This window comes from Mustela putorius, unplaced genomic scaffold (assembly GCF_011764305.1).
Source record: "Mustela putorius furo isolate JIRA1106 unplaced genomic scaffold, ASM1176430v1.1 tig00003834_pilon_pilon_pilon, whole genome shotgun sequence".
NCBI lineage: Eukaryota > Metazoa > Chordata > Mammalia > Carnivora > Mustelidae > Mustela > Mustela putorius.
In genome coordinates, this window is record NW_025421987.1 from 39,725,544 (window position 1) to 39,753,377 (window position 27,834).

Below are 27,834 nucleotides of genomic sequence, written 5' to 3' on the forward strand. Positions count from 1 at the left end.
AATTTTTATTCATTAGTGGATAAGATGTGCTCTCCTCTCCCGAGGAGCTTTTCACTAAAACAGAGAAACTACAAACACACAGCTTTGCCTAGATACTTTAAATCTTCATACCTAGAAGTGAAATACACCCACAGGAAAAGAAATGTCAATACAGATTTTTATCTGATCATAGAAACATAAAGAGCTTTCTGTGTGTTGTACAGAAATAAGGGAGGAACCAGCTTCTCTGCAAGCCAGAAAGAGTGAAATTCAGGCCATTTTTTGATGAGATCCTTTTGCGATGAAAGCAATGGGAGCAACAAATTTAAGTTACCAAGTAAGCCTGTCCCTTGAGACCTGACGCTCACTTATAGGAGTTCCTTTTTGGTCAGCATAAGAAATAAAGCATGGGAGTGGGGGGGTGCGAGTCGTTATAATCCTAAAGGCTGGAGGCCTTCACTGGTAAGATGGGTATGTTCAGAGAAACAGAGGTAGATGTGCGACAGAATGAGAAACAAAATTCGACAACTATGGATTATGTGCAGTAGATATGGGAAGTCCCCACTAGAGAGCTATCTTTATTACCCCAAGAGATTATTTTCCTCATTTTATGCACATTCATATAAAGTGAAGTCAAGAGTATAACTTTTAAAGGTTTGGATGAATATGATGTTCATGACTAAATAAGCCTGGCTGGAGCCAGGCAGAATATCATCAGATGCCAGGCAAGTCACCCCCTCTGGTCCTCCTCCCTCTCCAGCACACTGGCCAGGACATTTCAACACCGGCCAACCTCTAGCAAACGCTAAGCTCTTTTAGGCTCTTTCTGACTTGAGGATGCTTTACGAGTACACCCTTAGTCCTGACCTGCACTCTCCTCCCAGCCACTGAAATCTCAAGAACTCCCGAAGGCCATATACGATACCAACCTTTTTGAAACTTCACCAGTTTCCATGAAAAGACACACACACCCTCAAAGCTTTCAAAGCTAATCTTACTCACAGCTCTGGTCTTGGGCCTCTTGGCTCTTAAAAGAAGTGGCTATCTGTATTCATGTTCCTAAAGGACACTTCCCCTTCCATTTGTGGGTGTAAACAAGAGCAATCGTGTCTGATTTTAAGATTGATTCAAATTAAGCAAATATATTTCAAATTTTTAGCATATCATAGAATAATAATAAGCAGTTCAAAGTATCAAAAAATGTATTCGGAAGGTTCTGTTTTTGTTTGTTTAATGCCAAAGCATCCAACGTTCCACGTGGGAAACACCAGTTTCCAACCTCACCACATCACCCTCTCTGTCCATTCAGGGATCTCCTTTGGATATCTGTATCCCTGGAGAGCCTGCCAAACAAGTCCTTTGAATACTTCTACCTCTGGGTGGCAAAATCATCATGAAATGTTTGTTGAAATCTGTGACCAGAGGCTCTTGGGATCATGTTTCTAATCATTTTAAATGATGGTATTTCAAACAAACAAACTGGATATAAAATCTGTACCCTTCACCAATGTCAAAATAAGTTCTATTCAAATTTAGTATTTGAGGTGATGGACACACCACAACCTTTACATCGAATTCTTTCAGAGTCTGGGAGAAACACACTTGACTTCTTCGTACTTCAATATTGTAGACTGCCATTTAGGGATAACAGAAGTTACTCACCGGACAGCAAAGTTCTGAGGAATATCCAGTTAGTGATGGCGAAACATTCTGAAATGAAAAGAATACCATAAATGCTGGGCATTTAATAAATGCATGACAACACGATGATCATGGGAGGGAAAACCCATCTGCTTCTCACCTTGGGATGCTGACTCAGTGATACTACACAGACAGTAAAGGAGACTTCCTTTTGGGAAGGACATACAAGTGTACACTGGGAAAGGGGTGTGTGCAGCTGTCTGCGTGCTCAGCTTTAAGGGCTCGAACCAGTTGCAACCAGTTGTGGATGACTTGCTGCCCATTTTTGCAATTCACTGTAACTTGTATTGGGAAAGTTATGTTTTATGGTTAATTATCCATGGTCTGTTTGAAAAAATAAATCAAACCATTGTGAACCACCAGGATTTGCAGCTCCATTTGAACTTTACTGTACTTTTGATTAAACATTTTTGTAAATAAAAACAAACTGGTTTCTTCTTGTTTTTGGTTGTTTGTTACTTGTGTTCTGGATATAAATATTGTGGCAATGGTGGGAGAACGAGTTATGGATTATTTACCCTTGGTTTCATGAGTTGTGAGTTACTGGCCTTATTCTCCTTCATGAGTATAAATAAATGTATAGTATTAAATTCCAAGTCCTGTAAGACAAATGGAACGACTGAACTGAAACCTTTTAAAACCAAAACCTTTTATGCTAAGTCACAGAGCAACAAAACAAACCCCAAATTAACATTTAAAAAGCTTCTACTGTGGAGCAACAAAATCCCCCAATATTATATAATCTGCATTTTAAAAACTGCTTGCCTAACGAGCAGCAGTCTATCAATGATTCCACATGCTTGTCTTCTCACTGCTTTTATAATTTAGAAGCCATAGGTGATTTACCAGAGTTCACCTCCCACCCTCAATATCACCACCAGAAAGGAGCCTTGAAAACAACCAGCATAACTAACTGAAGTAAAAATTGATTTAGAAAGATCTGGAATTATTGTAACTAAAAGTAGTGAACCTCTACGTAAAGGAAGAACTTTATAAAAATTTGTCTATGGCCTTCATCCTGACACTTATATAAATAAAAGGAGTCTGAAATACAATTGTCCAGGGAAAACGAGAAAAGCCAAGATTCAAAGGACCTATGGCACAGGGCAAGAACAATGTGTTTGAAACCCAGAATCTGAAGCTCCCAACACATCTGCCTATGGCACTTAATGAGGACCACTAAAGTAGCTTGCCAAAAATTATGTTTTAAATGATCTACTCTTCCATGCAACACTGACCACTGAAAAAGACCTCTAGGAAACATAAAATTGCCTTCTGCGATTTGCTACTTTTATAAAGACAGAGACAGGATAATAAAGGCTTTCTTAAAAAATGGGGTGACCTGTCCATCGCTGGGACCTGAAGAGCACTGTATCAGATTTCATCTTACCCTTCCTTCCTCTCAAGGTTTGCTGCTCACCTGCAGAAGCACTGTGAAGGAATGGCTATGGAAGGTCCCTCACCAGCTCACAAAACGTGGTAAAATATTTATGAAGGGGCTAATCTTTGCAAGGCACAGCTAGAGTAATTCTGCTTGGGAAGGTAAGTCAGTGGCTAAGGTTCTTGTTGCAACATTTAAAAATATCTATTACTACAGCCAGCGGGGAGGAGAAACGAGGTTCAAAGTGTTATGAAGGATTTCTGAAGAGTTAGAAACTGTTTAAAACTCTCCCTGGCTTCTTGGATGCCTTGAGAACAGAAAGTTTAGGCCTGCCGGCCCTTCGAAGCCTGGATCCCACATCACCAAAGGAAAACTCAAAGTAGCCTATATGTTTCCAAGGTCCTGGTTACAACTGAAAATGAGGGCTGACCTGAATCATGTGGCAGCCATCGGATGCTGAAAGGTCAGTTCTGCCCTAAGTGCGGTTCAGAGAGTGTAAAAACCCACTGAAATGAAAACGGAAGCTATTCTGAGAAACAGGCAGAAAAAAAAGTTCAAAGATACTTTACTTGAAGACATTTTCCTCTATTTCTTTTATAATACACACCTTTAACTCTTTTTGACAACCAATTAAACGCTCTAGCTATAGAATTCTACGTTTTCTCTTAAATCCAGGCAGCCTGTCTGAAACTCAGGATATACAAAATGACTCCTAAGTGCTTGGTTACAGATGAATAATCATGTTCAAATCGTATTATAAAGTATGGTATTTTATATGATGCAGGTATATACGTACAGAATTGCGTTCCTGGAATCCAAACTCAGCCATGACACATGGAGAGGGACACTCAGAAAATGTATACCTGGGAATATGATTTCCTGGTTTAAGAACAGAGTATTCTGACCAACTTTCCGTATTTTTCCACAAATCTACCTGAGCTATAGATCCTTTTAAGGAAAAAAAAAACCAAAAACAAACAAACAAACCAGGAAGCATACTGATAAAATACCTAAAAAGTATATACGCGCTCACTCATTATACATTAAGACAACTAAAGATGCCCCTTTGTCGTCAGAGATACTGAGACACGATAATCCCAATCCTCTTGATTACTCAGTTGCTGCAAGAGAGACACACATTGAGGCACTGAGACCTTAAAAACCAGATAAAACTCTCCTGGCTAAGCTTTTTATCTTTATGCACCAGATTTTTCCATACAGAGAGAATCCTAAATTTAATAGCTAACACATAGGTGAAAGGTAAACAAAATAGGACATGGCCAAAATCTTTTTTTTTTTTTTTTAAGTGAAGGAACACTCACTGCTTACCTTCGGTAAAGTCAAATGAACCAATATCATCTGGCTTTTCCATCCAGAAGAAAATATGACTTGGAGGAATGTTCCTGATCTCCAGTAGAAGGAGATTCATTTCCTTGCCTCCCCATCTTGGATTGCATTATGAATGACAGGAACTAGTACCAGCCACCACCGCTCACACATATTTTCCCCTAGCAGATACCCAACAGTGCCTAGGCCTGTGCACCCATTTTATGAACATTTAATAGGCAGAAACTACAAAGGAAGAATAAAACAAAACTGGAAAGTCTTCCACCTTCCCTCATCAAGTGCATGTCTGATTCCCAGAGGACATCAGTCCATTAAGTGAAATAAAATATTATAAATGTGGACAGGAGACTAATAGACCTCATACAAATCTCACTGTGTTCCCACTTAAGCTGGGTAGGGAGTTATTCTGGTGAAAAAGTCGGGGTGGGGGGCGGTGTGGGAAAGGAGTGAAGGGCTACAAAGAGACAAAGAGACTTAGAGGTGATGCAATGAATTCCCTGTGCCAGGGAAGAGTATGACAGAAAGTTCTAAATGGAAATCCCAGAAACTGCAGGCTCCTAGTGGAACTGTTGTTTAGGGGATGAATTCTATAGGGAGTTTGAACTAAGTGTCTGTGCTATAGCATCTAGATGTTTCTTCTTTCATTAAGACTTTGGAGTTTGTCATGAGAAAACAAAACAAAACAAAACAAAACAAAACAACCTAAAAAACATTAGAGCTTTCTACAGCCCCAAAGTAAAAGGCGAGAGAAAGACAGGGTTTATATAACTGGCTTTTTACATAAATATTACATCAGGATACATTTCAAACGAAAACACACACACACACACACACACACACACACACACACAGCCGTCTTCCTTATTCTCTATTTTAAAATTCATTTCATACTTTAAATGTTGTTGATTTTTCGCAAAACAAGTAAAAACCAAGTCAGCATTAAACACCTCAGAATAATTTCAGTCTTGAATTACTTGGAAAATTCACCACATCATGGAGGGTCACAAAATCCTGTGTTAAAGTCAGCGAAGGCACTGACAATTATGGGATGTTTTGCTGCAGCCTAGGGCAACTAGAAATGGCCACGGATGTTAACGAACTCCCTCCTCAACAGTCTGAGAAAAGGGAAAAAAAACTGTAAGTTTCCCCATCTGTTATTTCCTTTTTTTTTTCTTTTTGGCTGTGGAAAAGTAAAATTATGCAAGAGCTTTTGAATGTAAAGGCTGTGTGTGCTTTTTCCCTTTTTGTCTCTGTGTACCGGTTATGTGATGTTGCGTAACTGAGTACAGAGTAGGCGGTTAGCGTTTACTATTGATTTACACTATGCCATCTAATGAATTCATAGCACTAAAAAGAAAGGAACGAGAGGGGGAGGGAGGAAAAAGAAAGGAGAGGACAGCAAGAGGAGAAAGGAAGAACAGAGGAAAGAGAGAAAGCTTATTTAGAGACACAGTTCTAAAGCCTAGAATAGTTTCATTCTTGTTTCCTCTAGCTCTGACTTCTGGTTATTGTTCAGGTCTCAGAAAAATGGACTTTGAACTAGTGACCCCGATATTCCAACCTTATTTCTAACTAGGATTACTGGTAGGTAAATGTATGAAAGTACTAATGTGTCAAATTACTTGAAAGCAATTCCACTGTCAGACTTCTCCATGCGCACTTACTATCATTCTCTCTATGCATTTGTGCCTCTGTATCTGTGATAGCCAATGCTATAGTCCCACTAGTTTACCTAGTCCCAAATACTATTTGAAAGACACATGAGGCAAGTAGAAATACGTTCTACCTTGCCCATCTCCTTTTAAAATTGCATGAAGAATGCATTTAGAAATCTTTGAAGAGGTCACTGTTTTATTTCAGAAGAAGATAGGCCACCAATTATTTGGCTACCCAGAACTGCCTAATACAGGATAATCAAAATGAGAAATGGGCAAAAGAAGGAAAGCTTCTAAACTGATGAACAACACTTGAAAAAGAAATTCAAATGATTTCCTACATTCTGCCCATGGAGAGCACTTAAAATTTAATGTTTGACCAAGACGATGATAGACATTCCTAGCCCTCAGCGTTTCCCATGCCGTACCGTGAGTTCCTAAATCATAGGCCAGAAAGTAAGAGTGAAGTTGGTTCTGCTGCCAAGTACAGGACCTTCCTGTACCTGAGTGCCCTCCTATGGCTGAGAACAACTAGTAAGGTGAGGAAGAGAAAGAGAAGTTCTTGTTACTAGCAGCCAGCTCAAGGACAAGGCAGGGAGCTTGTTTCCTTCCTCAGTGTGAGTTTGTAAATGGGGCCTAGGAAAAATCACAGCCAGAAGAAAGAATAAGAATGTGAGCTTTCATTTCTCATCATCCAATCATCTCTTTTCACCCAATTTAGTGTATTAAATATTAAACGGATGCCTACTCATCCATTTGTCAGGGTTACTTTAATAATGGATATCGTGTGTTGAGCACCTAGCACAGTGCCTGTTACATTCTCTATGCTCAGCAAGTATTTGTTGAAACCGTAAAATGATTATGGAGAAACATCTCTGTAAGAAAAGTATCTTAAAAAGCCTAAGAAAAAAGAAAAAAGAAAGCCTAAAAAAAAACACATTCCCACGATTTACAGGAACTCTTAAGCTATGCTACACTATGATTTATCTGAGACACAAAATGATGGTATAGAGGAAGTATCAGATAGTTATTTGGGGACAGTTGTGTTCAGTTCCATTTTGTTGGAAAAAAGCTTAACAAAAATTATAATGCTGATAGCATCAGCAAAGTTTTGTGTTCATTTCCACTAGCCCTTTTGGACTATTTTTCATTTCAGTCTTGGGCACAGAAAAGTCCATTTTAATTTCCACGGACACATTCTAAAGGAAAAGTCATGGGATATCAACAAAATTCATCTTTTAAAAAATACTGAGAAGAATGTAGCCATTTAGTAATGGGAGAGAATATAGCATTTTGTTGAAGGGCAAGGCAGGCTGAGTTTTGATTAGGTTATGCAAATTTAAATTAATAGCAGGGCAACCAAGAATGTACTGATTTCCATTTTCTTGGTTAAACAGGAGTTTTATAAGAAAAATATTCTGGATTAGAGCGTCAGAAATGCCATCTTTCAATGAATTGGTGAATGAGACCTTTAGAGGAAAAGTTGCATGGGCAATATCTCAAAAATTTCAGTTGAAGAGTCAACTAAAAGCATGTTTGGCAGTGGCAGCCATAGTAATTTTTAAATAGTGGGGCTACCATGCAATTAGCAAGGTAGTCCTTGCTAATTCATCTAGGAACGGGCATATACATTTCAGTCAAAACCTTCAAAAAGTTGTTTTTTGTTTTTTGCTTTTTTTACTTTGATCAATGATATAATCTAATCAAATTTAGCAACTTCCTTAAATAATCATCCTGGCAGTATACTGACAAGACCATCCCACATGCTCTGCCATTTCATGGATTCTAAAAAATGAATAGGAACTTGCTTGGACCCCTCATTTTATTCATGAAGATTCTGAAGCTCAGAAGGTAAGCTTCTCAGGGATATGTATTTTGAGACAAAGCTGGAACTAGTAGCTAAAGCTCCCAGTTCCTCTCTCCACAGCATAGAATAAGTTAATATTGTATCAACTGAATCTTATTTTATTTTATTTTTGGCCTTTCTTTCTCTCTTTTTCAAGTTTTTATTTAAATTTCCATTTGTTTACATATAGTAAAATATTAGTTTCAGGATGAATCTAATTTTAAATGCCATAGAGAAAGATCTGAAAAGATTCTTTTATAAGAAATCTTTACATTATGGAACATTGTTCACTTTAAAGCTATTTTATACTTCATTTTTTATCTTTAATCTTCCCTCCTCTTTCCATTCTTGCTTTTATTCTTTGGATATTTGGATACAGTCACTTTTAACTCTCTTTCTAGTTCACTTATTCCCATTCCTGATCTCAGCTCTTTCCTTTCTCTCACTCTGCATCTCTTTCTCCAACTTTTGTTTATTACTCTTCCTCATAAAAATCATTGTTTTGCTCACGTGCTTTGAGATCCTTTGAAGTCATAAAGGAAGAAAAAATTTGCATTTAACATTATACAATACATAGGCTTTTCGCATATACTCAAATTAAAAAATAAAATCTGCAACATGATACTAACAGTGTAGAGGCTTTGTCATTGGATGTTACAGCTGTGTAAACCCCGGCCCTGTCAATGAGACTGGAGCCTATGTTATAAGGAATCTCATCAGATGGAGAGCAAAGCTCACAATCTCCACACCACTCATTTTCCACTTCACCATGTCACCTTTCTTTTCCCTGTCTTTCCATTCCGGAGATACAACTATTTTTGGACTGATTATGGCATAGCAGAAGAAGGTCCAGAGAAATCCAGTGGCTTAATGTGGCTTCATGATACTGGCCAAACCCTCTCAATGCCAAAAAAAAAAAAAAAGTCAGACTTACATACAAAATTTGCAGTTACAAGGAAAGTAGAGTCTGAGGAGATTAAAAGAGAACTTGGACATGAGAATGAGGTCCCTGGATAACAGGAATGTTGCTGCCAGAATCTAATTAAGATTGTATCATTGTTTCCCTTATAAAATGTTAACTCTTATGGGGTTTACAATGCAGCTAAAATGATCAGCTCTAGGCTGAACACAGCTCCAAATATCTTCAAGTGGGAAGTATTTTTTCCCCTCTTTATTCCCTAAAAGAGAAAACATAAAGCAAATATTCAGAAATTTCAGTGGTATTTGGATTCTGACCTGATACCTTTCTCCAGAAAAAGACTAGGTGCAGGGGCCTCAGTTGGTTAAGTGTCAAACTCTTGCTCTTGGCTCAGGTCATGACCTTAGGGTTGTGAGATTGAGCCCCATGTCAGGCTCCACCCTGAGCATGGAGTCTGCTCAGGATTCTATCTCTCCCTCTCCCTCTGCTCTTCCCTGGCCCTCTCTCTCATAAATAAATAAACTTTTTTTTTTTTTTTTAAAGAGTAAGTGCTAATTAAGGAGCCTAATCTACAGTGAGTTAAAGTGAACAAAATCCACTGTGGAATGAAGGACATTAACCTAGTATATGAGTGGGAAATAAAATAAAAGAATGTCCTATTATTGTAAAACGTTTAATGTGCATCACTTGGATAGATATTTCATCCATTTTATTGATGTGAGTAGGATTTTGGGAACACTGTGTTGAAAAGTCTTCCACTCCTGTTTGCTAACTAGGAAAACTTAACAATCATGGGAGGCAAAAATTCCTAATGGTTTCTTTAGATCTCTTCCTCCATATTCCCGTTTTCAGGGTGGGTATTAGATAACTAATAATTTTTTTAAAACCAATTTTTCTTATTTCTCTAGCATTGGCTGTGATGTCTAACAGCTACAGTGAATGCTCTGCCACTGGTGAGAAGGGACAGGAGGAGGAAATAACAGACACACATTAAAATTAATAGGCCAGGAGGAAACTAGCATTTATTTAGTACATATTACATGCCATGTACTTCATTAGCATTATTCCATTTAATGAAAACCCCCTGTGAAGTAAATAAGATTGGCTGAAGTCTCATAGATTAGCAACCTAGTTACAGAGCTGTTAGCTAACCTGCTTAAGGACACAGAGCTAATTAAAAAGTTGTGCAGGTGAGGATCAGGACCTATTTGATTCCCAGGCCCACAGGTACCATAAGGCACCACAAAGTCAGCAGCAGAATATGAAGCCATCTAGCAAAACAAAACAAAACACCCAAACCAACCCAAACCCATTCGTGCCAATGATGAGAGCCACCACATGCTCTAAGTAGGCGATGGGAAGAGTAAATGATTCTTAAAAAGAAACAGGTTCTTGCTTTGCTCTTGCTTCTGATAAATCCCTGTTTTCTAAATGTGTATCTGGAAAATGTTTTTTTGTCATAGAAAAGAAAACGCACGATTTCCCAGCAATCAGACCCAATATTTGAGTGTTTATGAAGATCCCTTTAAAGATTTATACTAAATAACTAGATAATAGCTAAAATATAATGCATATAAGATCAGATGGTTAGTACATCAACAATTTTAATATGACTGTGTGTATGCGTATGTATTTGGGTGTATATGATAATGTGTGCATGTGTCTATAAAATTTTTTTTACTTGTCAAAATTTCTGGCAATTTACTATATAAAGTACTTGACAAAAGCTAAACAGATTAAATATGTTAAGCAGAAGAAAAGGAAAGAACAAAGAAAAGAAGAGGAATGTATGTCTGTGTGAGTGAGAGAGAGAGAGATGTCCTATTCCTAAAACCACTGGGATTTTTTTAATGTATTTTTTAAATCATGATTTGGAGAGAACTTAATAATAAAGTAACAGTAGCCAAACAGATTTGAAAGGATAAATGAACAATTCTTTAGGCAGCATGAATTTATTCCTCAACTTTTAATACGTTCTTATTGCTTTGTCCTGCCCTCCTTTTGTGCTTTAAGTCTAAATTTGATTAGGAGCAGGAAGGAAGAAACACTAACTTCTGGCTTAGCAGAAGCACAAAAGAGCTGAGATCTAGAACATCTTCCTAGCCTTCTTTTCTCATCCTTATAAGGAAAAGCAATAGTAAACTAAACAACAAAAAAAGCAACAACTTTTGACAGTTTTGCTTAGGCAAAAGCAAGATTTGTTTCAGCACAACTTCAAGGGCTTTCTTCAAATTTTAGCTTCTCTGGATGGTCTTACGACAAAGCTGAAGAATAGATGCGATCTGTTTAGGGAAATAGATGAGATCTGGAGGAAAATAGGAGGCGCTCCTTATTTTCAAACAGTATTTAAATGCATGACCAAGATATAACTTGCAACGTTAAAAAAAAATTACACAGTTAACTCAAACCTGCTAAAAATAACTCACAATACCCTCTCCACTAAAACAAAACAAAATAAAGCAAAAACTCACAAACAATTATTTTGACTGGTGAAAACAGTGACATGAAAGTAACAGATGGAAGCTCAGTTTTACTCACACAACACACTCACTAAACACAATTGCAAGCGTCCCCACAAAAATAACTTAACAATGGTGACTTTGGCCTTGTGCTTCAAAATATCTCTCTTAGGTGAGTTTCCTTACAGACTTCAAAGGGTGTGTGAAAAATAACGTTAAACCAACTGTCTGTCCAGACCTGGAAACAGGAAAGGGCTGCCAATCACAGCCTGCACACGAAAGGGATCTTGTCACCTTTGTCAAGTCCTTTCTCAGGACTGGAGTAGGTGTTCTTTCCCTATGTATGATTTCTTGTTGCCAGGTAGTATTTTCAAGAAAGGTGACATATCTGTACTCTTAACAAACAGCACACTACAGAGCATCTAAAAACTTTCATAAATCAAATAATTAAAAGTAACAAATCTTCCTGCTAATTGCTCCTCAAAGTTGAAAGACAGGTTATTTTCTTACCTTACACCGTGCCTTCTGATCTGACAGTGTCATTCAATCAATAATTTCAATGTCAGTTACTGATTTTCAACTCTTTTATTACAAAGACTTCAAGCAATAATGAAATGGTGCTGATCTGCTTGCTTTCACTCTATATAACATCTATATTTATATGCTTTGCTTCTATTTGGATCTATATTTATCTGCTTTATCTGCCTACAGTGCATCTGTTTCTCATACACACAGACATATATTTATATATATACACACATACTGTATATATATATATATAGGTTATATATAAACACACATACCCACAAAAAAATGTATGAATGTATGCTAGTGTGCTTATTTCAACAAGCATACAGGTGCATAAATACTCAGACACATGACAAATAGACCAAGAACATAGATGTACATGTAAACATAGTTGTAAAAGGAAAAAGCATATTTCAACAATAGATATGTCTACAGTCCTTGAGACTTACACACTCAGCAGTGACAGCCATAGACTACTCTGGGAAGGAGAAAAACTCTTCAGAAAGCAAAACTACCTAACAAAGTAGAGATTATGCGTCTGACTTACTCATTTTAAAGACAAGGAACAGAGACACTGAGGCTCAGAGAGAAGGTCCGCCAGCTTTCTGGTGGCAGACCTGGAAGTAGCACCCAGGCCTCTCTCTGCCTTCTGGATAAATCCTCCACTATGCTGGCTTGAGATGATGAAAACATTTTTCTAAGACCCAATATCATCTTCTAATTTCCATCCTATCCTATTCTTCCCCTTTCTTTGCTGCATGAAATGGAAGCAATTCATTCAAAACACTTGGAACGGTTCCAAGTGTTTACATGTGCTGTATCATTTCACCTACACAACAGCTCTATCAAGCAGGTATTCTTGTTCATGCCCATTTGACAGAGAAAACACTTGAGGCCTGGTTGTTAAATCGCTCACTCAAAGTGACATAGCTAGTGAGCCAAGAAGCCGAGCTCCTCTGATCCTCCACAGCCTGTGTTTTTCCTGCTGGATCGTAATGCTTTCCTTAATACAAGTCTGAATGCCCTTCAAACCCCCGAGGACCACAGCCTAAGCATCATATAAATCTAACAACTGGGCTGATGCGTAAGGCCTAAAACAGAGGTTCTGTCAGACTGAGATAAAAATAAAGGGAGCAGAACAGGTATCAGCTTCACACCCCTAGTATATAGCCCAAACCCTCAAAGAGAAAACCGAAACATGCAAAATTTGGGCAAAACAAAACAAAACAAAACAAAACAAAAAATCCACCCCAAGGGTAGTCTTATGTGATTTAAAGTCTTAATAACTTCTAGTGTATGAACATTTTATGTCCTTTTTCATCAAAAGATTAGAGCAATCTGATAAAATTGAATCAGATGGGAAATAGAGGCACAAGAAAGAGAAGGGAAGGTAATAAAAAATAAAAAGAAAGAAAGAAAGAAAGAAAGAACGAACGAACCACACCCCTCTTCTTCTCTTGGGACAACATCTCCAAAAATAAATAGTGATAAAAAAAAATACAAAGCCAGTACCAAAAATTGGTATTTCACCCCCACTTGAGTGTTAAGAACAAATTCAGAAACGCACCCATGTCTATGGTAATTTCATACAGATTTCCTCAGATAGTAAACCAGTGGTGAGCTACCCCGACACACGGGAGTTTTACTAGTTGTTCAAGCTTACACAGCACCCAGCACTAGGAGATGCCATGTGGATTTGTGAAATTCCCTGGGGCATACTGCATCTATAAGCCAAGGAACAGAAATTACCCTGATCCATACATGCAGCTCTTCATCTGTGACATATTGATAATTACTCTTTATTTGTGAATTAAATCCAAGTTATAAAAACAAGTTTCAGACATTTGTCACAAACAGGGTGCATTTTACTTAACTCTTTCAGAACACCATCTCAATACTGTCTCTAGGAAATGGGAGCTATCCTTGAAAAGGATAGTGTGGAAGGGCAGCGTGGATAGGATTATGGGTGAGAGAGAGAGAGAGAGAGATTGGGAGAGAGACTTGAATTTGAATCCCAAGTCTTCTACCAATTAACGATATAGATTTAGGCGCATCACCTAAATGGATCTGAATCTCAGTTTCATTGCCTATGGAATGAAGAATAAAACCACCGATTTTGTAGGAACATTGTGTGGATGAGAAAGAGTCCCACAGCAATGTCTCTCTAATAAAGAGGGGCATTAAATATTAAGTATTATATGTTTAAGGAGACCTTTTGGCTGTGGCTTTCTACTGCATAAATGATATGCAGTTCTTTTGGGAGTAAAAGAACACGTGAGGTCTTTTTATGCTGTTTTAATCAAAGACACACTTTTTGGTGATCAGGTATGTTCCAAGTGATGATAGAAATAAAAGCATTTCATGGCATAACATTTTCACTGGAAGACCTTAAAGTACTTAACAAACCCTCGACTTCTGCGATTGTGGCTCCTCTCATTTAACAACTGGGCCAAATGAAGCTCAGAGATACATCCCCCAGACGAATAATAATTTTTTAAAAATCATCACCAGGGATGAGTAGAATTTCTGTCTTTAACATCTAAGCCACATAGTGTTCAGCTGAGTAATAACTGTGGCAAGGTCACAGACACAAAGGGCCATGGTTCCCCAGAGCTCTTTGAGATTATTCACTGAGGCCAGAACCATTAGATAATGCTGTGTACATCTGCTGAGATAACAAGGGTGAGTCAGGGTTAGGTCAGGGTTTCAGGTTAGAGGGGTGGGGTGAAGTGTGGCTTTCAGATCAAATGCTGACAGCAGTTTCATTTCAGCAGTGAACATGCCACACAGTATTTAATGTAGGAGTAAAGAAAAGAAGAGGCAGCCATTGGCGAGAGGTGGTGGGTGGGAACAGGGACCCGGTAGGGATCCAGCAGGGAACTGTGCCTCAAAGAGGAGACCCTCCCATGTGCATACACACTGAGAAGCGGACAAAAAAGCCCAGGGTGCAGCATAAATCCTGCTATCCCAATAACACACACAGATGTTCCACCATTGTTTTCTTTTATGCACATTTTAATTAAGAGATCAGAATCAAGCATTAAAATGTTATTAAATGGCTTGTTTACATTTTCACTATATGTCATTTGTTATGCATTTTCAAAATGTGTATCTCTGCAGAAGGGCTATTTGGAATTTTTATGTCACTGTTACAATCCTCCCTCTAACTCATACCAGTTTTAGGAACTGTCAGAAAGCCTGTTTGGTCCATGCAGTGCGATGGGCACTCTGGCTTCTTTAATTCTCAATCAAGCAATCCTTGGCCCCCTCACACCTCCCTGCAGTGTGACAAACCACACTGGCTCTATGGTACTGGCTCTCCAGGATGTCCCAGGTCCACAGCAGCCTTTCTGATTATTCACAAGAGGCCCTATTTTTAAATATTGTCCTGTTGTCCTCACAAGAAAACAGAGCCTATATTCATGTCATCGCCTTCCCCGAGCAGTCTTGAAAACCTCAGGAATTCAAAGCTACCACATGGAGGAACCTGGCCTCCTCCCAGTGGCACAGACTGACCCGGAGGGTACACAGTGGGAAAAGTGGGAACGAGATTTTTTATTTCTCTCCCCATGCCATCACTTACGTCTAGTCTACCACTTATCTCTATTTACTCCTGCAAGAATCCCTTGAGTTTCTCCACTGTTACAGAGTCAAAACAGATACCCAAACCTTCCCTTCTCCCAGACTCCTCAGATAGGAAGACTTATGCACACAGTCCACCTGCAAGTGTGGAGCACAGGTGTCCTATAGTTGGCTTTCCCATATGGTCTAGTAAGCCCACCTTTCATATTGTGCCTTATGACTCATGGTGCCTGGAATTGTAAGGCAGAGGGCAGGACTCATGCATGTTCAGTTCAGTGCCTAACATACCGTGAGTGCTCAATTAGCCCAAATAAGAGAGGTGGGTTTCCTCTTTTCCTTCCTTCCTTCCTCCCTTCCTCCTTCCTTCCCTTTCTCTTCTTTTCCCTTCCTTTTTTTTCTTTTCTCCTTCCCTCCCTCCTCTCTTCCTTCCTTTCTCTTTGTCCGATTGTTATCTAATATAAGCAGAATGCCTGTACACAGCAGGCACAAAACAGGAACACATTCTAATCCACTGTCAGATTATATTCCTTAAATTATCTCATTTGCAGCATTACTGATCTACAAACACGTTTCCGTAACTTTAAATATAACATTGACATAAGAGTTAAGTTGAATTTGCTGTAACTGTAACCAGAGAGGATGGCGAGAAAACGAATGGCACACTTTAAATGGAATTTTCTTTTAAAAGGCAAGTTTAAAATGTTACCACAGAAAGAATAAAATTGGTACAACTCTCTGGAGAGCATCTTAGCAACATGCACCAAAACTTAAAAAGATATGAAATATTAATGACCCCAGAAATTTCACATCTAGCAGTTTATCTAAAAGAAATAACCAAAGATCTACACAAAAATTTAGAATCTAGAGTTTTTATCATGGCAGTATTTACTACCATTGTTAAAATTTGGAATCTTTGACAAAAGAAAGTTAAGTAAGTAAATGATCATACATCCATATATTGGAATACTATGCAGTTATTAAAAATCATATTTTGAATACCACTCAATGACATGAAAATGATTTTGGAATATTGTGGAATATTTGGAATATTATGGAATAATTAGGAAATTAAAAGGTGTATTAGCCAACAATATGGAAAGATTGATCTATTATTTAAGTAAACCTTGCCAAGTTAAATATTTTTTTAAGGTGTGATAAATGTGTACACACATAGTGAAAAAGGTCTGAAAAATATATATGGAAACATTAAAAGTTGTTTCTGGGCAGGACAATTTTAAGTAATTTTCTTTCTTTTGAACTTTTCCATAATGAAAGTTTATTTCCTGTGTAACAAAATATTACTTAAATTATTAATCTACACAAAACTTCCTTCCCTAAGTGCCTAAAAAGTGACTTTCTATGAGCATTTTTATGCCTAGGAATCTTCCCTCTCCTGTTTTTATAGGTATTATGTGTTGTTTCAAACATCTAAAGTGTTTGAGATTACTACATAATTATAATAGATACTCTTATCTCTTAAATAGAAACCTTTAATAGTTTATGATTTTAGTCTTAGGCTTCTCCTTAGAAAAAATTCTAATGGCCTGTGAGTTAATGATGTGGAATCTTTGGAATCAGAACTGAGCTATTGTATTTATTTCTCCTGAAGTCCTAAATTTCGCATTCAATTTAGGCTTCATTATAGCAATTCATATCACTGAGTTATATTACGTAGGCCTGCAGCATAACACTTTGCCCTTTTTGATTTCCAAACTCTTGTTTATTTCACCAGCGCTATATCTGTTTCATAGATGCTGATGCTATAGAGAATACATGAAACATAGTCAGTCATTCATGAAAAATCATCATAGGTTTGGCCAAGTAAAGAGGAGTTCACTTGAATGCAATCTAATTCCCTATGCAGTGTTCGATGTAATAATTGTGGTGTTTCTTGCACGCATGGATCCTAGTAAGAGATACCACTTCTTCCACAGTTTTTACTCACACGTACACCCGCACCTAGCTATAGGTTACTATGTGAGGGACTATTAAGTAGTAAGAAAACGGAGGAGCCATAATAGGTCACAAGTGATTTCAAGTCATAAAAGAGGTAAAGGACGTATAGTCTATTAGTACCAATAGAAGTACTGGGTGGAGATGTGCAAAGAGGCCAAGTCCTGCTAACCAGTCTACTAAAGTCCCATGAAGCCCTGCTGCAAAGGTCCCTGGAACAGCCTTGCATCTGGAATGCCCTCAACAAAACCTCTCCTTAGAACTCCTTTATTGTGCCATGTACATCTCAAAAACATATCCTTACCACTGAGCCAACTGAGTCTCTAGTCCTTTAAAGAAAATAATACCAATAACATCAGACATCCAAACTTTGACATTTCAACAGAATCCAAAAGACAGACTTTTTTAAAGCTTGAGTTTCTTATTTCACCATAGAAATTTTAAATTGCTAAAGTGTAGCATCACAAGTTTCTATGTCAAGTCTACGGAATTATAAATTTATCTGTAAATGATGTACAAGGTATGTAGGGCAGTGTGGCAACCAGGTAAGGCAGGAAGTTACTCTTGAAACAAATTTGCAGACTTCTGGGTTCCTACCAGATAATGGCAGCAAACTAAATTTGAACTATCAAAACATTCTCTATAAGTAATGTAGATCAACAAGGAGAGAAATTAAAACCACTTCTGTCTATAGCATAACTAAAAGAGAAAACTATACGCTTCAATTTCTGCATGAGTCATGAAATAAAATGGAAGCCAGAGGAGCCAGCTTTGGAGCCCCTACTAGAATGATGACTGGAGAAAACTCTAGCTAGGAGTCTAGTAGGTCTATTTTCCCTAGGAAATAATCAAAGCTTTAAGAAGGAGGTATGTTCCAGAACAAGCTCCCTGTGAAAAGTACAAATGCCAGGGTCCTCCCAAAACCTATGGAATCATAATTTCCAGAAGTGATAGCCAGGCATCCATATTTCAAAACTCCAAAAGTGATTCTGAAATAACTCTAGAGACAAGGTCCAATATGCCACTGGGTTAAGTTTAACATTTATAAATTCATCTTCCCTAACTTCACAAACACACAAATTCTTTTCTTGCCAGGGTAATCTCCTTGTTCTCCAACCTTGCTTTCCCTCTGAGGAGAAAGTGAACTTATGTCTTCATACATCTACTCTCAACTTCCCCAATATGAAATACAGTGCGTGCACCTTACTGCCTGTTTAAATTCTCCCCACTTCCAAAATTGGGTTCAAGTTTTACCTTCCTTCTAACTCACATACATGCCACCTCCATTGATAAAATACAGAGTATGTGCTTTCCCTTCTGTCTTATATCATTATGGATACAATAATTTATATTTGTCTTACATTTCATTGAGATCATAAACCTCAGGAAGTCTTCATATTTTTTTAAAATTTTATTTATATATTTGACAGAGATCACAAGGAGGCAGAGAGGCAGGCAGAGAGAGAGAGGGGGGAGGAAGCAGGCTCCCCGCTGAGCAGAGAGCCTGATGTGGGGCTCCATCCCAGGATGCGAGATCATGACCTGAGCCGAAGGCAGAGGCTTTAACCCAAGCCACCCAGGTGCCCCTTCATATGTTTTCATTAGGAACTCTTTTCTATATACATCTGGGACTTTCCAAAGACAGCAGAATAAATGAAAGTAGCACCGTGTATTCATCATCAAATGACATAGGGGATACATATTTACTTCAAAAACTGCTCAGAATCCATGCATTGCACTCTGTGAGCTTACATTCTAAAAAAAAATACATATGCAGAAGTGAAAACAAAAAGGATAAGAAGGGTTTGTTTCTCTAGCATTAATCCTTCTTCTGAGTTCCTGAGTCATCTATCCAAATACCTACACAATTTCTTTACTTGGGCCAGAATTACAAAGTCAACATGTCCCATATTAATTCATAATTATCTCTGCCCCCAAATCTGCTCTTTCCCCTATATCCTCCATAGCTCCCAACTCCACAGAGTTCACATATTGCTATTCATCCAGTTCCTAACAGCAAACACCAAGGATGCATCACATTTGAGATATCTCTTTTCAATCTAGACCACATCAAGACCCTCAGCAATTGCTTGCAAATTACATTGAAATTATTCAGAATTGAACTATTTCCCTTCCCCTCTGCTCCCATTGCCCATCACAAACTGGACTCCTAGAGTAACTCCTGGCTGGTGTTCTAGTCTGCCTTTGTCCCTTTTAGCCTATTTTCCAAAGAGTAGCCAAAGATTTTTTTTTTTAAATTTTTAAACTAGAGCACATATCATTTTTTAAACATTTATTTTTACTTATTTGAGAGAGAGAGAGAGAATAAGCAGAATGGCAGAGAATCTCAAGCAAACTCTGCACCAAGCATGGAGCCTGACATGGGGCTCAATCCCATGACCCTGAGATCACAACCTGTTTCGAAACTGAGAGTAACCAGGAGTACACACCCTTTCTAAAGCCTGCTAACAGCTTCCTGTTGGTCTTTACCATAGCCTGTGTGATCTGATCCATACCTAGCTATGTGATCATTCATACTTTATTTCACTTGAGCCACACGTTTCTTCTTTTCTTCCTGGAATATTTCAAGTTGTTCTTACACTCTATAGTATCTATTACCTGTGCCCCAAATCCTCTTCCTCCTGATCACCACACTCTTAGCTCCTTCTCATTATTTTAATCATTGCTCAGATGTCCTTTGCTTAGCAAGACCTTCACTACCTGCCCTATCTCAAAGGGCACTCTCTCCATCATCTATTTTTACCCCCGTATGCTGTCTTGTTTTCTGCCTAGATCGCATCATTATTTAAAATGATATATTTTTGCTTATTTAATTATTGGTTTCTCTCTCCTTTCATTATAAAGTAAGCTTCCTAGGGGACTTGGGTTAATTTATCACTATAGCCCCAGTAATTAGAACAATGTATGAAACATTATAGGTGGCTGATAGATACTAGATGACTGAATGAATACATGCATGAATAAAGTGTTCCAAATCTCATCCCAGTCATATCATCTTTAAATAGAAAATTTTTATTCTGCATGGTGTAGTGGCTGCTCTGGATTGTCCCAGACGCCTCTGTTCTTTCCATCTGACTGCATAAGCCAATCTGGGTACCCACCTACATGCTGCAGCTCAGGTCTTAGAATACAGTTCTTGGGAAAAGTGAAGTGAAATCAGATAGTTAACTAAAACTAATGTCTCCTCTGAGTCTATAAAGGGAGGTGTTTTCCCAGCCCAACCAGTCCTCATGTCCTAGGCTGGTGCAGAATGCTAAAGTGGCGATCTTGAACTTGAAGGACTCCTAATCTGGAGGGGGAGTGGGGGTACTCTTTTGTACTCTGTTTTGTGAAACCACCAAGTATGACTCATCTTTGTGTCCACAATGTTCAGAACATTGCTGAGCAGATAGTAGAACTTCAATAAATGTTTATTAAACAAATGAACAGACTGATCTATGAAACACACAATAACAATTTTAAGTGCTAGTCTTCGGTCTTAAGCTTTGCGACAGTATTAATGAATCTCAGCATCTCAATTAGATGGCTCCTTTATAAAACTCATTCTTGCAGCTTTTCCCCCGCCTTCATAGATTAAGCTGAAAAACTCCTTATGAAGGACCATGTCTTATCCTTGGTTCTTAGCAGTATGTCTGGCTGCAAAAGGAGAAAAACTCCAAAGCAAAGGATAGAGAAGTTAGAAGTCCTGGCAGGAATCAGTGAGTATTAAAGAATGCCAGTCTGACATGATTATCAGATGTTAGGTGATGAAAATCATGCCAACTAACATATGGATTCCTACCCTGTTTCTATGGAAGATTTGAGCTCTAAAATTATTTCCTGAACACAGGGGATCAGAGCTGATGCTGATTATTTACTATGAGACTGCTACTTTCCAGAATATTGCTGATCAAAGTGCTAGACACTCAATGCATGAAAGTCTACACCTCTTTACTGCACTCTCCTATAGTGAGGTAAAATGCTTCAGCAAAAGAATGTTATTAAAAAATAGTTCCCGACAGCAGGTTGTTCGCTAAACATAAAAGCCTTTTCAAATACAAGATGAAACATATCATACAACTATTACATCAATAGGCCTCAGGGTAACTGACTGCCTTGGTTTACCAGAGACTAAGACTCCTAGAATGTGGGACTTTCAGTGTTGAAATAGGGAAAGTTCTAGGTTAGTCAACATGACCTGGCCACCTAATCCTGACATAGCATGTTAATTTAATTTTCACATGTTCATGTATATCTACATATAGGAGTTATACATGGATGTAGACTATCGTAGACACTGGACATTATCTGGCCACAAACATGAGAAGATTAAGGAGGAATCTGCCTGTGTTGTTCCAGTGTACTATATGAAGTACAAATCCCTTTTTAAATTTTCTGTCTATGCCCCTCGCCCAATGTTGGACCTCTTTCTTATGTTTTAAAATTCTATGCTCATATTGATTTTATTAAAGTCAAAGGATATTAATTTGGAGTGTTAGGACAATTTCCTTTTCTCCAGAAGAAAGGGAAAAGTGAGAGCAGCAATGGAGATCGGTCTCCATTGACGCATGGACTCATCTGTTTTTTACAACCCCAAATGTGGTAATTTATGACAGTGATGTCACTGTAGGGAATTAAAATTTTCCTAACCCAGAATGTGTGTTTTCTACGTATTCCAGAACTGAACACATGCAGATTAAGTTCTAAAATCCACGGTGAGACCTATCAAAAGCATTCTAGCCTGAATTCTGCTGAGGTTTTACTGTAAGACAAACTGGGACAGCCCCTCATTGTTTCCTCCACATCCCAGTGGCCCCCTCACAAGCATCATCTGGTCTTAGTGAGGTCCAAAGTAGTAGCCAGTCTTTGGGCAAGGAATAGTCTTCAGAATCTGGATTACAGTCTGAAAAGTATTGCATTTTGCAGTGTTTACAGTGCCAGGCTTTAAACATTGAAGGGCAACATCTTTCTAAGTATCTCTGGTCAGTCTTAGCAACTAGACCTACTTTTGAGGCTCCATTTCTTTTATGTCTTTTAAATTTAATGATAAAGAGGAAAGATCTAAATTTATAATACACATGAAACAGTGAAATTAGGAAAAAAAATTCTATTTGATGTGAGTCTGTTTTTTTTTTAAGCTCCCATGACTAAAAAGATCAACAGTTACCTACATTTGTAATATTTATGCCTCCCAGACTCAGTGTAATGAGTTTCATCTCTGATCGAATTTTTATAACTGACTTTCATTTACCTGTGAAACAGAAAGCTTTGGTAGGCTCTTGCCCTAAAGAATCAGATGCAAAAGTTAGTTCTATTGCAAGGAACAGCAGGGAGGAAAAAAAAAAATCACCCTAATATGCTGCTCCTGTATTCATTCCTCTGCTTTTTGCAGGAAAAGAAAGCCATGGCTCTAGATACCAATACTGACATAAGTGAAGTACAGAGGACTGAGGAAGCAAAACCTGAGAAACAGAGTCTTCTGCTCTCTTCCATGAAACTGTGGTGCATTCTCTTCACTTTGGCCAAGTGCCCAGCTAAGAGAATTCTCCCTCAAGATGAGCATGTTTCAGAGCGAACCCTTAACTGTTGGTTTCAAAAAGCCCAACCTTACATTCTGTTTGGAGCTTTGGTGAAGTAGGTAAGCCAAAACAGAGGAGCACGACTTCCTTCATTAAACTGGCTGGAACCCAGGTTATACTAATTCAGCCTAAATAGAAAACCTCTGCTTTTCAATCCCTTTGTTCTCTTGGATGTCACAGCTCCCTGCTCTATTCGCTTCCTTTTATAGTCTTTCCTCACCAAGCATTTCAGGAAAAAAAAAAAAAAAAAAAAGCTAAATAAAGATCACAGCCTGTTCCATTGTGTCCCCTTCTTCTTCATCATCTTCTTTTCCATTTGTGCAATGTTGTGGCACCTATTAACTACCAATGTTTTCAGAATGACATTATACAAGGTGCAGGCTGTACCACTGTGCCCTAAAAATATCAACAACTGCATTAGTCTCACAATAATTAATGGCAGGCATTATGCAAATGACAACTTTTTCGCTGCAAAATAATGACATTTCTTCATTTTGAGCAGAGTTATGCAAAACAATGAATTTAGGATGATAAATCACACAGGAGAATTAAGAAAGCCATAACGTTCCTGCCCAGGCAGGCAGAAAGATAGACAGACCAACAATTTAGAAGACATTGTTTGTTCTCACACCACTATAAAAAATCATAGCCAGTCGGCCATTAATGTGTGTGGTTTTTTTTTTTCCTTCTCCCCTTTAGGCAACAATGCATAAGGGGATGCTAAATTCTAGCAATTGGATCATTACAAGTCACAAGCAAATTTTTCTTTATTAACCTTAATAAGTCATTCACTCAGAGACTATAGTCATCAGGCAAATAAAAAGTATCACATGCCATTCTGCTACACATTAACTAATTCCTTATGCAAACATCACAACATATAGCAATTACTGCCGCTCAAAAAAACAAAGTCATTTTCAATTTATTTTATTGCTTTTATACTTGGCCATTTCCTGTAGCACATTATCGTTTCTTTCCATAACAACCCGAGGTGGAATGGAGAAGAATTTCAGCAGCAATGAGCACTTCCTCTAGCCACCTTTGTCATACCTTTTCCCCTTCAGAACCTGCCAAAACAGGTTGGGAATAGCATGTGTTCCTTCCCAGCAAATCTCCACTGCTCTAATGGGAATGGCACTTTCAGCCCCGGCCCTGTGACAAAGCAGATAGGGAGTCAGCAGAATGGGTTGTCTAACTATCACCCACATTTGCTACCATAATGCTGACCGCTTTCCATGATTCTGTAGAACAAGGTTAAGTGGCAGGTTTAGATCTGCCACTAACAGGTGAACATAAAAGTCAATATATTCAGTGTTCACCTGAGAGATGCCTGTTATGGTTAATGAGAATTATGGGGCTAGTTCGTCATGCTCCATTCAGCACATAACCTGTCCCTTCAAGAGTTCAAAGTGAAGAGCAATAACAAATATGAAACTCCACCCTCCAATGTCAAATAGGCCCTCTTTGTTTTTTCTGTTTTATTCCCCAACATTATTTATCCAAGCTCTCAGGATGTGAAACAAACTCTAAGTAAACCTTACACATGGCCAATAGATTTTTTTAAAGCCCATTTTACAGATTGACAAGTGGCTTCCAAGCAACCAGGGGCTTTTCACGAAGTTGAACAATGAAACAGATCAGATCCGACTAACTCTCCAATGTTCTAACCTCTGAAACCATAGTCTCTTTCTCATAATCATGAGCACTCCTTCCTGCTAGTAAACAATTATGCTGTAAACAGCCTGTACATGTCCCTGTTCACACAATAGGATCATCATCTCCCTCTGTTCTCCTAAATCCACAATACATTCCCCCCTTTTAAAGGTAGAACATTTCCAAAATACACGAGGGAAAAGCTCCCTTTTCCGTTTCTCTTCCTGAAGGTAATAACATTTTGCAGTTCTCCTTAAATAAAATCCAGCCCATGCTGGATCAATAAGAATGATGCCCATTTCCCTAATGGCAGCCGATTGCCATTTGCTATTCAAATCAGACTAGATAAATTACAGTACATGCCAGGGAACAGGCCAGTGAATTAAGACAGGCCTCCAGAGGACCAGCGATATTATTAATCTTTTAAGACACTATCATATTTCTTCTTGACAGTGTGCGTAGACTCACAGACACACTGCACCCAGATTGAAATATCAGCTGCTGAAAAAATCAATAGTGTTAGAAACACAATAATTTTTGGTCTGCAGGGCCTACACTAAGCAGCACTTTTACCCTTCCATGCCATCTCTTCTCCTACTTCCCATTTCCGATTTTCTTCTCCTACTTTCTTGCTCTTCCCTTCCCATTCTTTGGTTTTAAAAGCTGGTAAGGCCAAATGATAAGATACTACAAGGGGGTTTCCAACACGAACACTGGTGATTGAGGTGAGAGCGTTGATTATCCATGGGCTATTCAAAACGCAGTATCACTAGACTAGTAAAAGGTTTTGATGTGGGACTGTTACTCCTATGCACTTAATACAGACCCCCAACCCTATGCATTTGGTTCTGTTTTATGGAGAAATGCAGATATTTGGGGGAGGTGGTCAGACTTGGGGAAGCAGGATGAAAAGAAATAAAAATAATGGAAAGTGGATCAAAAATTTTGTAAAAAAGGAGGGGGAATCATGGAAAAGCGAGGGGGAAAAGCAAAACAAAACTAAACACTACAGGAGAGGTAAATAGGGAGCACTATGGGTGGGAAATTATATATTTTGAATTATATCCTAAAATTCTGGATTTCACTCCTGCCTCTGCTATTTACACACTGTATGATTTTGCCAGCTACTTAATCTTTAGAGCCTTGGTTTCCTTACCTGTTAAGTAAAACAGTATCACTATCTACCTTGTAGCAGTCTTGTGAGGGTTAACTAATAGGATACGAGTGATTTCTAAATAATACAGAGCTTTATCAATGGTTGAAAATGATATAAATTTTATTTCTATTAGAGAGGGATTTCTGAAATATGTCTGTTATTTTTTCCTTTCTGGAACTAGAACATCATAAGTGGACTTTAGATGTTATCAATAAATAAGTAGGCTGATATAGAAATGTTATTTTGGGCCATATTACTGGTAGCTAATAGAAATTTGACCTAGAACCAAAATCTGTTGGATCTTACCCAATACCTTTTACATTTTACCAGACTGATTTTGTCTCTACATCTCTTTTTACTCCAGATTTGAGGCTTTGATTCTTAGTTGTGTTGTTTTTCAACTGGGAAAGTGGATTAAACAAGCACAAAACATAAAACAAGATGAGAAACTTTGCACAAGACAAAAAACTTTGTGTATTCATGCTTTGTGTATCTTTATATGATACTCTCTTGATTCCAAGTGTCTCTCCAGTTACTTTCCATTTGTCTTATTCCTCTCCTGGAAAAATTTATTGAAAGAACTATCTATATTAGTGATGACCATATCTTCACTTCCTATTCTTTCCTCAACCTACTCCAATGAGGTTTTTATCCATTCTACTCTACCATGTCTGCTCTCGTCAAATCCAATATTCACATTTTCATTCTCATTTTACTCAACTTCTCAGCAGCAATTTAACATGGTTAACCACATCCTCCTACTTGAAACACTGTGGCTATCTTTTGGGACACCTCTCTTCCTAGTTTTTGGTACTACGTTATTGGTCACTTAAAATCTAATGTTTAAATTTCTTCAAATTTGAAATCTATTACTTACAATATTATCTCAAGTGGCTTCTGATTTGGGATAAACACAGCATATTTGGTAAAACAACAAACTCTTAGGAAGTACTTGTGAGATATTCAGGTTTTGAACATCTGGTTTTATGACTCTGAAATGCAGAATGGAGCAGAAAATCTAGCTCTCATTTTGGCTTCAAGCCCATTTATTCTTATAGCAAAAATTATTAACAACTTCTGAACTTCCATAAATGATCTTTTAACCAGAAACTTGCCAAGCAGATTTCTACATATGGCCAACTCATAAGAGTATCTTTAATGGTACAGAATTTCAGAGAACTCCATGTTAAATTTGAAGATCACATATATGCAGCCCCTCACAGTTCTATCAGATTTACTGAATTGCCCCCAGTTTCTCCAACAATTGCTCCTTGAGGTTTTCCTTGCAAAAAGCTAAAAACCCTTCCCAAGTAAACTAAAATAACCTGAATATGGTTTCATTTCTAGGTTGTACCCATGAACCCTAGCAAAACATGAAGATTTCTCATAAGAACACAAGATAAATGCTCAAGCAATCATCAAATGGAACTTGAGTTCGTCTTTGTGTCAGACGAAGAAACAGCCCTTTCTGACTTACGGATATGGCTGAAGGGGAATACCTGAAAAGAGTGATTTCTCTCCACATCTGTCTTTAAGTCTTGATAACATTGTACCATATAAGGTCACTGACAATGTAAAATATCACAATATAGCACAGAACTAATCAAAGCCTAAAATTATCCAAATAAACTATTTAGAGAGAATCTCAACAACTTCTTTTGAATGTGATATTACCAAAAATATGAATAAAGGGTATTTTCTTAAGGAAAAAAAAAGGGATGTTCTCATTATTTGCATGTAATTTGCCACCCAAGAGGAGACTCTGGCTTCCCTTTCTGCTTAAATTCTTCCAGAGTCGGCTTGCCATGCCTATAACCAAGGTCTTTCTTTTATCTAGACTAGAACAAATATTCCATTTTGAGTCATGAAAACATATCAGCAAAATTCCCAGAGTTAATACTTTTATTTAATTATATACATATATTTATTATTTTTTTATGAGCTGTTCCACTAAGTTAAACTTTAACCATATTAATCCAGGGGGAAAAATCCCTGATTGCCAACCAACAATTTTGTAAACAGTTATCTCATGAGTTAAATATTAACTTGAAAAATTCAACTCAAAACTCCAAACAAGCAGGAGGAGCCAAAAGGCC

The 27,834-nt window shown here is 38.0% G+C and overlaps 1 protein-coding gene and 1 long non-coding RNA gene across 21 annotated transcripts in view; one reads left to right on the plus strand and one right to left on the minus strand.

The window, feature by feature from the left end:
• The window catches only part of ZBTB20 (zinc finger and BTB domain containing 20), a 789,640-nt gene that overhangs the window by 354,534 nt on the left and 407,272 nt on the right, over positions 1–27,834 (minus strand). For all 20 annotated transcript variants that reach the window (XM_045088067.1, XM_004761399.3, XM_013060902.2 and 17 more), the window contains one exon: positions 1,642–1,689. The gene's annotated coding sequence lies outside the window, so the exon portion shown is untranslated. The remainder of the gene's footprint in view (positions 1–1,641; positions 1,690–27,834) is intronic.
• On the plus strand, positions 5,274–27,423 carry LOC106006692. Its single transcript, XR_006609015.1, has 3 exons — positions 5,274–5,545; positions 22,743–22,988; positions 27,086–27,423. It is a non-coding gene; the product is annotated as an uncharacterized LOC106006692 (long non-coding RNA).